This window comes from Ambystoma mexicanum, chromosome 2p (assembly GCF_040938575.1).
Source record: "Ambystoma mexicanum isolate Mex_15411 chromosome 2p, UKY_AmexF1_1, whole genome shotgun sequence".
NCBI lineage: Eukaryota > Metazoa > Chordata > Amphibia > Caudata > Ambystomatidae > Ambystoma > Ambystoma mexicanum.
In genome coordinates this window covers 1,264,671,949-1,264,690,336 of record NC_090923.1, presented here as the reverse complement: position 1 = coordinate 1,264,690,336, position 18,388 = coordinate 1,264,671,949, and positions in this window count along the sequence as shown.

Below are 18,388 nucleotides of genomic sequence, written 5' to 3'. Positions count from 1 at the left end.
CTTGTGCTACGTCATGGTTTCCCTACAGGGTTGTGCAGGGTCACTCACCTCCTTCTGGTGATGATGCGGCGCCCATCTCCAGCTCTCCGAATCCCTCTATTGACTCGGGATCAATGAATGAGCTGGCAGTCTCCTCCCAGGGCATCAGCTTTGCTGGTGAGTGTGGCCCCCCGCCTGTCGCCATGGCTGCCCTCCTGTTGACTGCTAGGATGTTCCTCACCCTCAAGCAGAGGTCGTCCCACCTCTTGCAGCAGTCACGCACAGTGCGTGGAGTGGTCCCCGCGGCTGACACCCTCTGGGCAGCCTCCTGCCAAATTTGCTTTTTCTTCATCTGGGCAGCATGCTTCATGTCATTTGACTTGATTATGTCTGCATGCTGGGCCAGAGTGTCCGCCAACATGTTGAGCTCAGCTTCAGAGAAACGCTGTTTCCGCTTCCGGGGGGTCATCTTTTGGGTAGCATTGGACATCCTAATGGTTTTCTGACGGAGCACGACACGAAAAGACTGGTGGTTAGGAAGGATGGCAATGGATTGTGTTTTTAAAGATGGCCGCCGGCCCATTTCCAGTTCCTGCGCGATGATGTTATTCCGGGTCCGGTTTTGTGAACCCGGTATTAGCATGCTGGTATTACTGTGCCAGTATTTAGGGGTTGCTCCGAGGCGGTGCCGGTCTCGGCCGGTCCCGCGATGCCGCTATAGGGGGGTGGGAGGGCCTTTAGCGGCATGCCGGTATTGCCATTACCGGCATGGGGGTTCGCACGTGCTCGCGCACTCGTAATCACCCGCTATTGGCGTGTTCATACAAGCACGGGCCCGCTCTCACCAGCATGCCAGTAATGAACCCGTTTTTACCGGGCTCCTCGTAATGAAGCCCCATGTCTCTGATAGTGATATAACTTAGTCGCCACTTGACAAAATCCATTTAAACTATACAAAAATATTCAAGGGCACCAAATGTATAAGCCATTCAAACATTTTGCCCCCTCTTGACAAAACATAACCAAACTTTGCAAAACCTTTCAAAGTTGGGTCTGTAGCAATATGTAGGGAAAGATAATGCATGGGTTTCATGGGGGCAGTAAACTGGACTTTCAATGGAGGTAGTGAAATTAATGCAAAGAAAGCAAAATTGAGATGCACTGAGCACGTGTAAAAAGGTTCATTATTATAGTGAATTCGCCATCTGTCCAGTTTGCATTGAATAAGCTAACCCAGAGTAATCAACTAACAATTTCCCATTAAATAACATTTCCCCAGTAATTAATTAATGTACCCTTTAACATTGCAATGCAAGGTGATTCAGGTGGCAGATTCTGTTTGTTTTTCAGTGGAAATTTAAACGTGCAAAAAAATGCATTGGCTGTCTTGTTCATTTTGAAAGAGCAATTGTGCCTTGCAAGAAGCAGGTTGATACAAATGTGCTCAAGGGCTGGGGTTTGGAGAGGAAAATGCCATTATGCTAGAAGGATGAGATGGGGTGAAAGAAGACGTCAGGGAAAGAGGCAGGGTCAAAAAGATTGACAGGCTTATGGTATAAATCTGTCTGCAAGAGGGGTTGAGAGGCAGTCATCATTTTGCAGAGAGAGGAGATCAAGACTGCAGTTGGGCTGTGCATGGAAAGCACAGCCAAGCTGCGCAGAGAGGGCATGATACCTGAGAGCAGCCTGAAGGAGGTTGAAGTGAGATCGCTGGCTTCTCACTGGGCTGCCAACAGCTGAAAATGTTGAAACATTCTGCTTGCAGATAAGACACTTCAAGAGAGGGGCTATTTCGTGATAAACAATGCAGAAATCCTACACATTAGAAGTTACTTTGAGGAGCGTGCAGATGATGGTATTTGCATTTCCCGTCAGTTAGGCAGTCAGGGTTAAATTTTGAACACATTTTGTGTTTCCATTCTTTCACGTTTGTAATGGGGAATCACTGAAGTGTGACGGAGGGAAAAGTTGACATGTTTTGTGTTATGTACCTTATGTATTTTCTCTTAGACAAGTACACTCTGTAACCGCATCAGGTTTCAAGGTCTTGGTAAGAAAAAATGAATCTTTTTATTGTGAACAAAGGTGGTTCATGCATCTATTGTTGAAGTGTTCACATGCATATTGCAAAACCTATTTTTACAATACAATATAACACGTATAAAGAAAAGCACTTGTAAAAAAAAACAAATCAGTGGGATTGCATTTTTGTGCCTATGTGGATTATTTTGAAAGAGGTGAAATAAAAAGGAAGTGTCATATTGTACCCAAAAGCGGTAAAATATTCACCACATGTGGTAGAGGTGGAGGTAAAGGTTGGGAACCAGCTAGCAAGTTAGAAACCTATGATGCATGTGTGTGTGTGTCTCAGCTGTGCATGCTGATAGCTGAACAGACCCGTCCACAAAGGTAGTCCGGTTTTGTAAATAAGTGACCGGAGAAACAGCTGGTGCTGTTCTGGCCCTGTAAGTGCGAAGTCCAATAGCCTGCAATTACAGTCAACCCTAAAAAGAATACAAATATAAAGAAGGGGAAGACTTGTCTCACCATACAGGGCATTACTCTAAATACACTATGCTACCACATTACCACTTTACCGCCATTTTACCATGAGTCTAAATACTACCCAAATGATTTAATAGTCCTCAGACAAAACTCCTAACATATTTTGGTGCATTGACCTTGTGGGAACAGACTGTAAGGCAGTTACTGGGCATGCAAGTGTATTTAGCACAACCATTTGATCCATTTAAAATGGAACTAATTCTATGAGGTGATAGTGTGGCGCTGCAACCAGTTTTAGTATGTCCCAGATTGAGGCAAATTTTAGTGAACTAGTGTAATACCTTGAAGCTATTTGCCCATGGGGTGTGGTCATCAGAAAATGTTGTCCTTTGGCGAAATCGCATCTTTGGGGAGGTGCAAAAAGAGCCACTAAATGACATTTTTTGAAGAAGGCAGCATTATCCAAGTCTGCCTTTTGAGACTTTTTAGAGCTTCAGACAAAAATGCTGAAAAATATTGCTTAATAAGGCTGCGTGCAAAGATGTGGTTCCTTTTAAATCGGTCTTTAAGACTACAGGATAATGATGTTTAAGTAATTAATACATTACAGATTAGTTTGGATGATGCAAGTGAGCAAGCAAAAAGTTTAAAATTGGAATTAGAGTCACATAATACAGAGATGCAGTTCAAATGAAAATTAGACAAACAGTTGTCTCAGATAAGGAGACAGTTTTAGGTGAGTGAACAGGAATTGAAAAAATTAAAATGAGTAATAGAAGCGATCGGACAGGACAAAGAGAACACTATTTTGTAGATTCAATCATTACAAAAGAATAACATGGAGAGAGAAAACGAATTTCACACGATTTGACAACAAATTGGCAAAATGTTGCATGAAAATGACCGGACGGATAGGGAGTTTAATCAGTGGCATGTACAAATAAATGATATGCAAGCTGTAATTAATAGGTTTAATGGTGAGAATTCTAACCTTTGTCAGGAAATAGACCAACTTCATAAAAGATGTCAAGATTTTGAGCATCAAATAGCTGGTTGTAAATCAAGGCACCACATTTAATGGGACTGAGATTATCCCCAACTCTGCACGAGGGAACAATGTACCAATGGCTATACCGGTGGCTAGACCTGATTGTAGCCCATTTGGGGGATTTGATTCACCCACCAGTGGTTACCATCATCCCTGCCCACCTGAGAAAAGGAATGAGCGACAGAATAATGCATCCCAGAATATTGTGCCAAGTAACCCCATCAAAATAATGAAATCCATCAATGCTTTGGTTGAACCGTTTGAAAAGAGAGGTGATTGTTGTATAGAAGATCACTTAGAGTCAGTGCATGATGTATTTAAAGTCCTTTAAATACCTAGGGAACAGTATAGACAGTACTTTCACCTACCTCTTGATTAAGCTACCACTAGAATCATCAGAGGTCTTAAGGAACAGGAAAATCTGTCATGGGCAGACTTTGAAAAAGAGGTTAGACATCACTTCTCCCCATATCACTTGATGCAAGATGCCAAGAAAGCAGCATATATAATTACAGCAAGGCCAGATATGTCACCTCGCTGGTTTCTCCAAGATTTAAAAAAGATCATTTTCTCATTTTGATGTGGCTTTTGATCCTAACTATGCAGAATTTAAGACTGCATATTTTTATGGCCTTCAAAAAGATATTATATCACAGTTAATTCACAAATTTGATAGAGAAAAGTATCTATAGTGGATTGTTGAACAGGGGACCAAATTCTATGAGGTAATCTGTAGTAATAGAGAGAGAAAATCAAAATCTAAAGATTCCACCCAATGGTAATGGAGATAAAATCTGCCAAAATGCCACTTGAATCAGCCCAAAATCATACAAGGAACAATATGACACATGATGAAAAGGTTGCGCTACCACAGAGGATGCCACAACAGACACCTATGTCCTAATCACATGACCCGAGCAATAGAGAAAATTACATTAGTCCTAGATATTTGGGTAACCGACCCAGAGTGGGATACTGGCCCAATGTGTCAGGCATGAATAACAATCAAAATCAAAGACACAATGGCCCATACCAGATGTTGGGGGCACAGAGAAGATTTGACCCCAACACTATTGTGTATGGCAATCAAGACAGACCATGGTATCCGGGTCGGTTCATTGAAAATGGAAATCAGTTTAGGGGACAGTTCCCACAAAATGAAAGACAAAACATGAACTATGTCCCGCACCATTATAATCAGTTACCACCACCAGTCGACCACAGCCAAAGGATGGTCACGCCGCACTCTCCACCTCCTATGCACCAAGAGTGCAGAAACAACTCAAATAGAAATCAATCTCGTGAGAGATACCAGACCAGATCCAACCAGGGTGAATTTAACCATTACCAGTTTAGGCCGCAAAGAGAAGATTGCAGTGATATGGACAGATTTCAATGCCTTTAGGCCCAGGTTAAAATGTTATCTGCGCAGATAGGACAACTCTGTGCAGTTCAAAAACAGTCACAAAGTGAGGGTGCAGAATGTCAGAGGAGTGACCTTGTGCACTCTGACAATGCATGACTATGTAATAGACCCTGCAATGATAAAGGTACAGAATCCCATGAACCAGTTTTGTGTAACGGTCCTGAATTGCTTGCTGATTCAAACATGAAAATACCCACCAATGAAAGTGAAATAAACAGTACACACCCAAACAAAAAGGTAGTGTGGTTCAATTTAGAGTTGAATCAAACCATTGAGGTGTGTGCAGAGGAAAGACAGAAAGAGAAAATAAACAAGAAAATTCGAAAGAACAGAGAGACAGATTTAAAAAGGACATCATATGCTATGACAAAACACCTGATAAAGAGGTAGGATTCTTGGTTTAAATATCATCCCTTGATTATCAAAATGCTGATGAAATGCAGGTCAGTCACCTGAAGAGTACTTTGAGCCACACATATTCCAAGAGACCGAGAAGACACTCACCAGGCAAAATGCAAATAGATATTCTGAACCAGAAAATGACAAGCTACCAAATGATTTTCGTGAGGATGTTCAGTCAAAAAACTGCAGTGTGAACACTGATGGTCCCCGATCAGAAGGGCAGATGGTGGCTACACTCCAGATGGGTTAAGAACATGGAAAATAGACAAAGATTCTCAAAATGAAATGGGTGAAAAGGAGGGGAAGGTATCATTTCACTTGCCCATGTGTTTGGCAAAAAGTTAAAAAGGGCCTGAGAAAGGTGAGTCCTGAAATCAGTCAAAATGAACACATTTTGTGTGTGCCAGAAGAAGTTGAAGACATATATTATCCTCCTATCACTATGGAAGAGAAATGCAATGCATTTGCAATTAATTGACACAAGTGCACAGGCCGCAATCATATCCAAAGAGTTGGTGAAAAGTATCAATAAAGGGAGATCCCAACAAAGTCATATCAAAGTAAGACAAAGTAAAGGACCGGTGCACAATTTTAATGGTGAGGAAATACCTAGCAAAGGTGTTACTGAGGTTGACATAAAGATAGGAAAACATAGGATGAGACAGGAAGTGTTGATCACATCCCTCAGTGAAATTTCGTTTCTGATGGGGACAGATTGTCTAAAGAGGTTGTCACCCCTCATTCATGGGGTCAATGGGGTCTTGTGGTCCCTACCCAAAAAGCCATTGAGGCCTATAAAAGTGAGGTCACAAAACAACAGTATAAAAGAATGCCATACTGTGGCTAAATCAGATGATGCAGTGGAAGTGTATCTTCAGAATGGCTGTGTGCCTACTGTCACTGTCATTCTAATGTGTCAGGGTGAAATGCGAGGTGACGAAGAGAAACAGTTTCTAGAGATTTATTTGGACCCCAAGAAAAAATGGCAAACAGAAATAGATAAAAACACAGTACACTTTTATTTTAAAAGAGGAAAAATGCAAACAAGTTGTCACTCCAGAGATGAACATAGAGAAACACATTTCGACCCTTTCTGAAATACACATGGGAGATGTGCAACCATGGATCGCTATCCATGTGAATGGTGATTTTGAAATGATAAAGGCCACTTTAGCACTTTAACAGGAAAGAAGTTTCATTAATGAGAACATACTCCACCGACTAACTGACAGGGAGGAGATCCCAAAATACAGAATAAAAAACCAACATGTTATTGAGTTGAATGATCCAAACTCATGGAACAGGGTTGTAGGAAGATGCATGCTAAAAATCACTATTGGCCCATAAAACTATTTGTCACAATGGCCCTCATTACAACACTGGCGCTAAACCATGGCGCTATTAGCACCATGGTTGGTACTGGTGTTGTAACGGGTCCGCCATGGTTCAATGGGGAATTACCACCCCATTCCAAGGTTGGCGGGGCGGTAATTCCCCATTGAACAATGGCTCTTCCCCATTCCCATTTTCGCCCCATAAGGCTCTATGGGAATGGGGAAGGCGCTAAGTAAGGTACCGCAAATTGCGGTACCGTACTTAGCACCAAGGTCCCTTTGCGGGTCCCTACTTTAACGGCTGGTCTAGACCAGCCGTTCAGGTCGGGTCCCGCAAAGGGACCTTGTAGTAAGGCGCTAAGTGTTTAACGGCGCCGCAGCCTTTTTACGGCGCCGTTAAACACTTAGCGCCAGGGTCCTAATGAGGCCCAATGTGTGGATAGTGAGTGGGACACAGAATAACTTTTAATTGGGAATCTCATTATGCACAGAATATGTATGTTTTTGGACCTCCTTAATCGAAATAGTGTGGTGCAGGTTAGAGGGACCTGCACCTGGGTTTGAAGACAAAAGACAGGCTTATCATTGTGCACAATTGGTGCCATATGCAATTGAGCTACAGGTGAGGAAGGATGTTACCATTCCTGCATTCAGCAGACAAATTACTATAACGCTAAAACACAGAAAGGGATAGCAGATGACGGATTCTGATGTATTTGTGTGTCTAAATGAATCCATGAGGCAGCAAGGGCTAGTATGTGAATATAAGCCACTGGTTGAGATTGGGGATGGACTAATTAAGATACTGGTGGATAATAAAGGATGTCAGGATATTCATTTAGAAGAGAATCCAGCATTAGGAATGGCAATACAAACATCACTGTATACTGCAGATTTCAACAATGCAGTGATTGGAACATTCCTGAGGGATACGTGAATGCACAGGGTGAGCTGCCAGAGTCTCTGGATTCCCAACCTAAAGGGATATTCAAAATTTTACCGTGTCCGCCTTGGTGGATGGCGGAATTACCGGCCTACTCCAAGGTGAGCAGGGCCGGTAATTCCCCATTCACCAAGGCACTTCCCCATTCCCATTTTTGCCCCCATAGGGCTTAATGGGAATGGGGAAGGAGGTAATTACGGTTCCGCAAATTGCGGTACCGTAATTAGCACCAAGGTCCCTTTGCAGGCCTGTTCCTTAATGGCTGGTAAAACCAGCCGTTGAGGTCGGGTCCGGCAAAGGGACCTCATAGTAAGGCGGTAAGGGTTTACCGATACCGGTGCCCTTACCGGTACCGGTAAACCCTTACCGCACCATGTAATGAGGCCCTGTGGATCCTTATGATTCAAGTGAGACAGTGTGCTGCCACCAAGAGAATTGCTAATTATTTGATTTAAGCGAAAATTAAACAGAGAAACAGCATATTGAAATGGAAGCTGATATTCCAAAATATTTAAAGGTGGCAACTCTACAAAGAGATACAGCCACACGGTTAGAAGAGAGCACAAAGGTACCTCCATTGGAGGATTTCCCTGAATTTTCAAAAATGGTAGAAGAACATATTCATGCTGCAGATGCATGCACAAATGAAGAGGAAAGGAATGAGTTGAGAAAATTATTCATGGATTTTAAAGAGGTTTTTGCCAAAGATGCATATGATTGCGGCCTAACCAATTTGCATGTTGCCACATTACCAAAGGGACATGGCAGGGAACCAGTGTTTGTGCACCAATATCGGCTGCCACTGGCATGTTTGAAATCATTAGCTGAGATAATAAAAAATGTAGAATCCAGAGGAATCATTAGGCCCATTCAAAGCACCTCAAATACTCCCATTTTGGGCATGTTGAAAGCTAATGGTCAATGGCGTTTGTGTGCAGACTTAAGAGAGTTAAACAAAAGAGTGCCTGTTTCCAGGTGGCCACTTCCATTTATCGATCAGGGCCTCGCACAGGTACACGGGTCAAAGATCATTACCACATTGGAACTTACTGCAGGATATTGGTGTGTGTCACTGGCTAAAGACATACAAAATGTATTTGCATTTTCGGTCAATAAAACCCAATACGCCTGGTCCTGAACAGCCTTTGGGTATGTCAATAGTGGGAGTGAATTTGGGATATTTTTGAGGAAGGCGCTCCCCGATGCAGCAGAAAGGGGGGGGAATAGTTTATGTAGATTAAGTACTGATTAATGGTGGTGGTGCAAAAAGAGAGTGAACTTCTTGGATGATGAGGTGACTGAGCATGGGTTAAATTCACAAAAGAAAAAGGTGGAGGCAATACAGAAATTGAAAGATCCTACTAACTTGAAAGGGTTGAAGAGTTTATTAGGGATGACAGGATATAACAGGAAGTTTATTGAGGATTACGCAGAGATTACTCAGTCTTTGACCAGACTCTTGAAGCAGGGTTTACCCTAGAAATGGGAAAAGAGCAATGTGAAGCGGTGGCTAAACTGAAAGAATGTTTCATGAAGGCCCCATGTTTGGCCTGTCCTAGAAAAGGACCAGGAATTCTTTGTAGAAATAGGATTCACTGATCAATGTATGTCAGCTGTGTTATCTCAGAGGCATGATTTAAATCACAAAACTATTGCCTATGCAAGCAGGGCATAATCTCAGGTTGAAACTAAATTCAGCAAATGTGAGAAAGTACCCCTAACCACTATTTGGGCATTACAGCACTTCCGTCCCATCATTCAAGGAGAACAAGCAATTATTGAAACAAATCACCAACCGCTACAATTTTTGCAGAGTAAAAGAATTAGGTCAGGTAGTTTGGCACAGTCCAGGATTACCTCCTGGATGTTGGCATTGCAGGGATTCCCTGTGGAAGTAAAATATAGTCAAAATAAAAAGATCTCAGTTGCTCAAGGGCTGGCACATCTGCATGATTGTGCAGCTAAATGCATGCCTGATGAAACAGGAATAGAACCCAATTTGAACGCATTTGAGCAATCCCCACACAAAGCTTTCAATTAAGAGGTGTGTAGAGGTTTGCCAACAGTTTATGTTGACGGGTGCGCATATCATGTGGCGAATGATGAAGAAAAACAACTTGTGGCAGGAGTAGGAAATATCTGGTTCAAATGTGACACCATTCCAAGCAGGGGTGTTGCTAGGTCTCAAAAAGACCCGGGGCTACGCTAATGTAGGGACTGTCAGGACTGGGGGCTAGCTAGCCTTTTGGTTGTAGCTCTTGAGATTCTATCCGGGTCTACAACCAAAAGACATGGGGCTAACCCCCTCAGCCCCCCCCAGCAATGCCTCTGATTCCAAGAGCAAGTACAAGAATTGGAGCTACGAGTAGCCAAGTAGCAGAGCTGGCTGCAATCTCTAAGGCAATTGCTACTGCAGTTGAAAGTAAAGTCAAAGAGATTTAGTGACCGATTCTGATTATGTGCGAAACATTTTGTAGAGTATTTACCTGGCTGGAAGGCAAAAGGTATGCTCACATATAACAACAAACCCCTTAAACATGGTAAAATGATTCAAGGCATAGACAAACTAGTATCCAAAAATGATTTAATAGTACACTAGAGAAAAATCTGTGGCATTTAAAGGCGTCAGGAGAGGACAAGGAGGGGAATGACAAAGCAGATCAGTTGGCCAAAATTGGTGCAGTAATGGGAAAGTTGTTTCCTATTAAACACCTACTGGGCGAATTACAGGTAGATGCAATCACGTGCTTTAAATCTCCAAAGGAAATCTAACAGCCTGTAGTGCAATAGAGTTATGATACCCAAGATGAGGACTTGATCAAGGCAAAAAAGAAGACCCAATTTTAGGCCTATTTTATAATCATTTGGTAGATGCAGAACAAAATCCTCTGTCTGAAAATGATTGCAAAGGAAAAGAAGAGTTGAGGGTAATGTTCAAAAACAAACAAAGGATTAGGTTACAAGATGGTTTGATGATTAGGGAGCCTGTAACAGGTCAAATCCAATGGGTGCTGCCTCTGTCATTTTGGGGACTGCTGCTACATCATTCGCATGACGCAATAACTGCAGGACAGAGGGGTTCACAAAAAACTTTGGAAATATTAAAAGAGTATGCTTACTGGTCACATATATCCGAAGATGTTGAACTATAAACCACAGGGTGCCTGGTATATGTACAATTTCAGCCTGCTTCACCTATGCATAGGGCTCCATTAATGAAAAGAGGATTGACCCTTCCATGGTCAGATTTAGAAATCAACTATGTTTGGCCTGTAAAAAGATCAGCAATGGGAAATAAATATTTATTACTGTGGCGTGTCTGATGTCCAAGTGGGTGGAATATATTCCCACACCGGATTGCAGTGCGCAAACATCAGCCACAATATTGGTAAATCATATATTTTCAAGGTTTGTGTTACCCCAAAGGATAGAATCATCGGACCGGGCAGTCTTTTCACTAGTGCCTTGATGAGCAAGGTTTGGCAAATACTAGGTGTGAAAAGGAAGCTGTATATCTCGTATCGGCCTTCTTCCTCAAGTGGAATTGAGAGAAATTGATCTATAGTACACACACTAAAGAAAATTGTAGCTGAAGCAGGATGTTGTTCGGGATCTTCATCTGCCTTTAGTATTGATGGCCATAAAATCAACCCCCGCTAAAGCAACGAATATAAGTCCTCACAAAATACTGACAGGGAGAAAGATGTTGCTACCACAACATTTACTCTACAGGACACGTGAGCAAACACTTGTGAATGCCTCCACAATTTACAAATATGTGGAAGAATTAAGGAAGCATTTACAACATGCATTTGCATTTGTGCAGCGGAATCTGTAGAAAGCCGTTGACAGAGCAAACACCTATTATGATATAAAGACATTTATAAGTGAATACAAGGTAGGTGATCAGGTTTATAAGTACCATTGTTGGGAAAAATAAACATAAAAACTCTAAATGTATTGCAGCATAGCAAGGGCCATTTGAAATTATAGACAAGGTCTCCCCTTTGGTGTATAAAATTGTTAAAAAGAAAGGTGAAGTATCAGTGGAGCAATGTGTCCATGCCAATCAGATTGAACCCTGCCACACACAAGCATGAGGTGAGAAGGCTTGTGCAAGTTGAGACTAGTTGAATGAAAATAATAAATGCAGTGAAAATAGAGTTAACAGAGGAATTAAGGTAAACGCACCTGTTTTTCTGGAGATGGAATGGGACCATGAAAACACATAATGGTAGTTTTCTTGCTCGCATACATATTAGACAGAGAATGATTTGTAGAACATGTAACACAGTGACACAAGAGCAAGTATGATGCATATAAGGGATTTGCATTCCATGAATAAGCAAACACACGGGCTGTTGGGCAAGCACAAACAAACAGAGCTGCACATGAAATCTAAAAATGGTCCCTTCTCTTCATGATATGGCACTGAATCAAGCTGGTCTCCCCTAACATTTTATAGTAGGGTGTCTGTCTGCATGGGTTTCAAACGGTTGGTAGGGACATTATATGGGTTTTGGAGAAAAAAAATATAATAAGGGAGGTGTTTATTTTGGAATTATTTAAGTTGCATGATGTGGGGTGTTATGTTATTATGCGTAATTATGAATTTATTTTCAGGTGTTCCAGGGTGCAGACCAGTATCTGTGGTACCACCATAATAGAGATCCAATTTTTATTTTCAGGCCCTGCAGCAGAAGAGGGATAGAAAATGGTTCTATGCTAGGTACTTAATCTGTTTTGTTTCTTTTACTCTAGATGACTAATTCCTCGCCCAAGCATGTAAAAGTATATTTTGCATGAATACCGCCTGATAGTAAACATTGGCCTAACCACATTCGCATTGCACTGTATATTGCATTGGAATTAGCCTGAGACAGGCTGACTACGCTGCCATTTTAAGTTATCTACCATTTTGATTAACTCCTGCTTTCTGTCCCATGATAAAAATTGTGTTTTTGGCTCCAGCAGAGCAAAAATAACTTTTCACTGTGTCAACGAAGAGAAAAATGCTGAAGCTGCTATGGTGGATTGTTTGTCCTGCACTAAGGAAACCTTGGAGTTAAACAAGAGTCATGCTAATCAGTAATTTAGATGCCATCTGTACCAACAGTGTCTTCCTCGTTCAAATAGCAAAACAGAATGGTGACTAACTGAGCATGTCCTTTTGCTGAAATTTTTGTTTCGCTCCTTGAAACTAAGATGACTTTAAACTTAAGAACAAATGGTAGACAAATATAAGTAAATAAAATAAGGACTGTTACCTTTGTGTCCAATGTTTGAAAAACATATGAAGTGTTTAACAAAAAACAATCAGCTATTCAAGGATGTTTTAACATGTATTAGTTTTGTGGAAAGGCTATGTAGCCTAAGTTAATGTGTTAGACGAAGAGGAGCTGGACGATTGTTAGAGAAATATATAAATACTCATGTTTTTGAAATTTCCAGCACTCTCTCATCTCATGGTGTCTGCTTGCACACATTGAGGGGTGTTGAGAGCCAGAAAGCTGTTCTGCTAAAATAAAGTGTACTTGTACCTAAGTACTCGTGACTGGCGTATTTCTATTCTGTGGTATTAGGCCTCGATATTCTTTTAATCTTTCAAGCAGGGCTGGATCCTTGGAGCGCTGGACCCTTGGAGGATGCCATGTGATCGGGTCCCATAGGGAAAGCCCACTGACTGAAGAATGGGGTGAAGATAAGGAGCCTGATATGCCAAAAATATGACATTTGTGGAGGAACTTCCATGAGGTGTCGGACTGGAGGAGTTCTGCTCTAATGACAGCATTGTGTGAAGTGGTTGCACAGAGACTAATGGACAGGACATTCTGGAGGCGTGGTCCTATATCTTCTGGGTACCAGGACCAGGAACTAAAAATACATATGGGCCTCATTACACGGTAGGTGGTAAGGGTTTACCGGTACCGGTATTTTACCGGTACCGGTAAACCCTTACCGCCTTACTACGAGGTCCCTTTGTGGGTTGGGGAATTTAACACCTGCTTTTTGCAGGCGTTAAAAACCAACCCTCAAAGGGACCAGTGGAGATAATTACGGTACCGCAATTTGTGGTACCGTAATTAGCGCCTTCCCCATTCCCATAGAGCCCTATGGGGCAAAAATGGGAATGGGGAAGGGCAATGGTGGAAGGGGGAATTCCCACCCCGCCAACCTTGGAATAGGGTGGTAATTCCCCTTTCCACCAAGGCGGTGCCGGTATTTTACCGGCATGAACCATGGCGCTAATAGCGCCATGGTTTACCGCCTACAGTGTAATGAGGCCCATAATCTTCATTTTGTTTTGTTCATCTTCACTCTTGTTTAATTTTTCATTTATTGCTTATGACACATATTACTGTGCTGTGCTCCACCAAAATGGAAATTGGACTGTGGACAAAAGATGTTGTTTTTGTTATTAAGTTTTTGTTTTTCCTATACAAACGTGCTATTTATTGATGTATCTTTGAGAGAGATTGCTTATCCCATGGAATATGTACATATGTGATGAGCATGTGACTCAAGGTCTAAGGTGTTTATTTTGGAATATGGACTTTTCATTTCTTCATGGACATGTATATTTGGACATTTCAGTCGGGAGTACACATTTTGTTGTATTTTTCTTTTATGGACATTTCAAATATGGACACTTCAATGGGAGATACATTTATTTTCCTTTATATTATTGTATTATTGTTTTCAGTTCTTGTTTTCATGCTGCTGTTGATTTGTGGGAGGGGAAAGTGGAGGATATTGAATGCTTCCAGAAAAATTAATTCTCTATTGATCTGGATATAGCATTCTTATTGATCCACAAAAAGGTGCATACTGTCAGAATGAATTCAAAGAAAGACAATGGGCCTCATTACGAGTACGGTGGTAGGGGTTTAATGGCACCGGTAAGGATGCCGGTGCCGTTAATCCCTACCGGTGCATTCCGAAGTCCCTTAGCGGGTCCCACCAGGGTCGGCTGGTTTTACCAGCCGCCCTTAGTGGGACCCGTTAAGGGACCAGGGAGCTAATAATGGGACCTACTATTTGCAGGCCCGTTATTAGCTCCTTCCCCATTCCCATTGAGCCCTATGGGGGCTTGAATGGGAATGGGGAATGGTTTTCAGAATGGGTACTTACCGGGTCTTCCAAGGTTAGAATCACCCGGTAAATCCCCATTCTGACTATCCGGACCCAGACACTAATGGCACCATGGCTACCTCCAAACTCGTAATGAGGCCCAATATCTCTGTGAGTAGCCTAGGCTTGATGGAAAGAAACACATTCAACTGGGGTACCTGGGGAGAAAGAGATATGGTGATTTTGGCAGTCCCAATTGTGTTAATGGTGGGATGGCTAGTTGTTCTTACCATTAAAATGAGGATGGTAGTCACAATGCTGACAACAATGGGAAAAGAGATATGCCCTGTGGTGCATGCGTTCTAGTAAAATTGATTGTTGTTCCTCCTGCAGTGATGTTGCAAGCGATCTCCTGCAAGAGAAAAAGGAGTGAGTATGTAGGAATATGTAGGGAAAGATAATGCATTGGTTTCATGGGGGCACTAAACTGGACTTTCAATGGAGGCCTGGAATGCAAAGAAAGCAAAACTTAAATGCACTGAGCACATGTTATAGTGAATTTGCCATCTGTATAGTTTGCATTGAATAAGCTAACCCAGAGTAATCAACTAACAATTTCCCATTAAATAACATTTCCCCAGTACTTAATTAATATACCCTTTAACATTGCAGTGCAAGGTGATTCAGATGGCAGATTCTGTTTGTTTTGGAAATTTAAAAATGCAAGAAAATGCATTGGCTGTCTTGTTTATTTTGGAAGCGCTATTGTGCCTTGCGGGAAACAAATTGATACAAATGTGCTCCAGGGTTGGGATTTGGAGAGGAAAATGCCATGATTCCAGAAGGATGAGCTGGGGTGACAGGAGACGTCAGAAAAAGAGGCAGGGTCAATAAGATTGACAGGCTTATGGTATAAATATATCATCAGGTAGACAGTCAGGGTTAAATTGTTATTATTATTTTAAGTTTTTGTGTCCTTTATTTCGCATGTGCCTAGCCATGCCGTTTTTAGCGGTATGGCTACCCCCTAACTCTGTCCGGGTCTGAAAAATGGGAATTATGGGCCATTCCGACCTTTGTGGGCCCGGTAATTACCATTTGCGGGCCCCAGTACATCCCCGTTCCCATTTGAGCCTCTATAAGGCTCAATGGGATGGGGAGGATGCTAACAACGGTCCAGTTAATGATGGGCCCGTTGTTAGCATCCTGTTCTGCTAGCGGGTGCCGCTCTGCACCTATGGTCTGACCAGGCATGCAGGGCGGCCACGCGAGCAGAACTCTTAATGAGGCGGTGAGGCAACAACAGCGCATGTAGCACTACCAGCGCCATTGTTGCCTTACCAGTAGGGTTGTAATGAGGCCCTACATCTTTTCTCTTAGACAAGTACACTCTGTAACCGCATCAGGTTTCAAGGTCTTGGTAAGAAAAAAATAATGTTTTCATTGTGAACAAAGGTGGCTCATGTATCTATTGTATAAGTGTTCACGTGTTTAACATGCGTATTGCAAAACCTTTTTTTACATTATAGCACATATTAAGAAAAGCATTTGTAAAAAAAACAAATCAGTGGGATTGCATTTTTGGGTCTATGTGGATTATTTTGAAAGAAGGGAAATAATAAGTAAGTGTCATATTGTACCCAAAAAATGGTAACATATTCACCACATGTGGTAAAGTGGGAGGTAAAGGTTGGGAACCAGCTAGCAAGTTAGAAAACCTATGATGCATGTGTGTGTGTCTCAGTTGTGCATGCTGATAGCTGAGCAGACACGTCCAAGACAGTAGTCCAGTTTCGTAAATAAGTGACCGGAGAAACAGCTGGTGCTGTTCTGTCCCTCTAAGTGCAAAGTCCAATAGTCTGCAATTACAGTCAACCCTAAACAGAATACATATATAAAGAAGGGGAAGACTTGTCTCACCATATAGGGCATTACCCTAAATACACTACGCTACTGCGTTACTGCCATTTTACCACCATTTTACCACAAGTCTAAATACCACCCAAATGATGTAATAACCCTCAGACAAAACCCCTAAAAGGTCTAAATGTATATTGAAATGCTTCACATAGTTTCATTGAATGGCGCCAAAGTAATAAGCCATCCAAAAAGTGTTCTTCACTGACCCAATAACGCAGAAATATGCATGGATGTCCTAGAACCTTTTTCAAGTTTGTGAACATCTCAGCAATGCCCCTTAACATCTGTTCAAGTTTGCGGATATCGTAGAAGAATAAACACCTGCTTTTTAACTTTTTCTGGACATATGCAATCCCATCCTCATCACCCCTCACCTCCACATAGAATGTTTCATTAGTTTGACAAGTATAATGTTGTGTTTTTTAATATGTTTTTACCGTGACATTCGTGGACTACAGGCACAATTTGAGAATCCAACTTGGCGTTTGTTTCTAATATTTTGACACACCTCACGTTTTTAATTGACCAATCAAAACGTGCGTAAATATGTCCGCAAATGTTATGCAGCTCTCTGATTGGCCAAGAACCATCCTAGGACACCGAACCAGGAAGTGAATCTGCAGACTGGATGCAGATATCACACATTTTTGTGGGCCTACATCTACTGGACCGATTTACACCAAATCTGCAAAAGCACACTAATGAGAGCAGGTTGCCGCACCTCGGACAGGTTTGGTGCAAATCCGTCCAGCGGTTTGGGCTATAGGCATGAGCAAAACATTTTTTAATGAATGCTTATCCAGAAGTTTTGGGACCCCCCTATAACTTTGCCCTATCCCCCTTTATGAAAACCACACACAGCTTTGCAAAATCATTCTGAGGTGGCCATATTCTTGTTTTGCAAAGTATCCAGCAAATTTGTTAAACATGTCAAAGTTATCAGCAGCCCAAAATCTGCTCTTCCTATAGATTGAGCAACTTAACCATAACTACAGGGCCGCTACCGCAGGCCATGTAATAGATATGTTGTGCAATGGTTGCCGGTTACTCTTAGGAGCACAGTTGTATCCAAGATGCGCACTCATTCTGCACAAGCGCCATATATAGACACATCTTAAAACGTTAATATCTCAAAATTGGGCAAGTCAAAATTCATTTTCAGTGCACTAATTCCTGGTAAAAATGTACGTGCATGCCAAAAATTACCAACATCGAACTGGTTAGTTTTGAAATATCTGGACCGATTATATATATTTTATGAGAAAACCCCATGTTAACATCTGATCAAAATGCAATGAAAGTAACATTCTTTAAAAATATGAAGTCATTCATAAAAAATCCTGAAATTTCCATGAAGGGATAACTACCTTGAACTTTCTATGTGGAATGTTTTCAAATGTTTTCAAGGTTTCAAGAGATACTAAAAATGTATTTTTTTTCTGAAACTCCTTGGACACATTGGGGGTAATTCATGGAATCAAGCACAGAAGTGGCGCACACGGCTGGCGCATAGAGGGAGCGTGAGCAGCTTGTTCCAGCCTGGTGCGGCAAAACCCATTTTCACGCACTGCCTATTCAGGGATTTCCCCATCCATATCGAGCAATGGCGCAGCGTGGCGCAGCAACCCTGCAGCAGCGCCAGTCATGCCCCACCCCTGCCCCTTGCGCCAAAAACAGCTGCACAAATCCCCTACATGGCGCAAAGGCCAGTGGACCAGCATACAGCCCACCAACAATTAAATCACACTAAAAAAGTCACT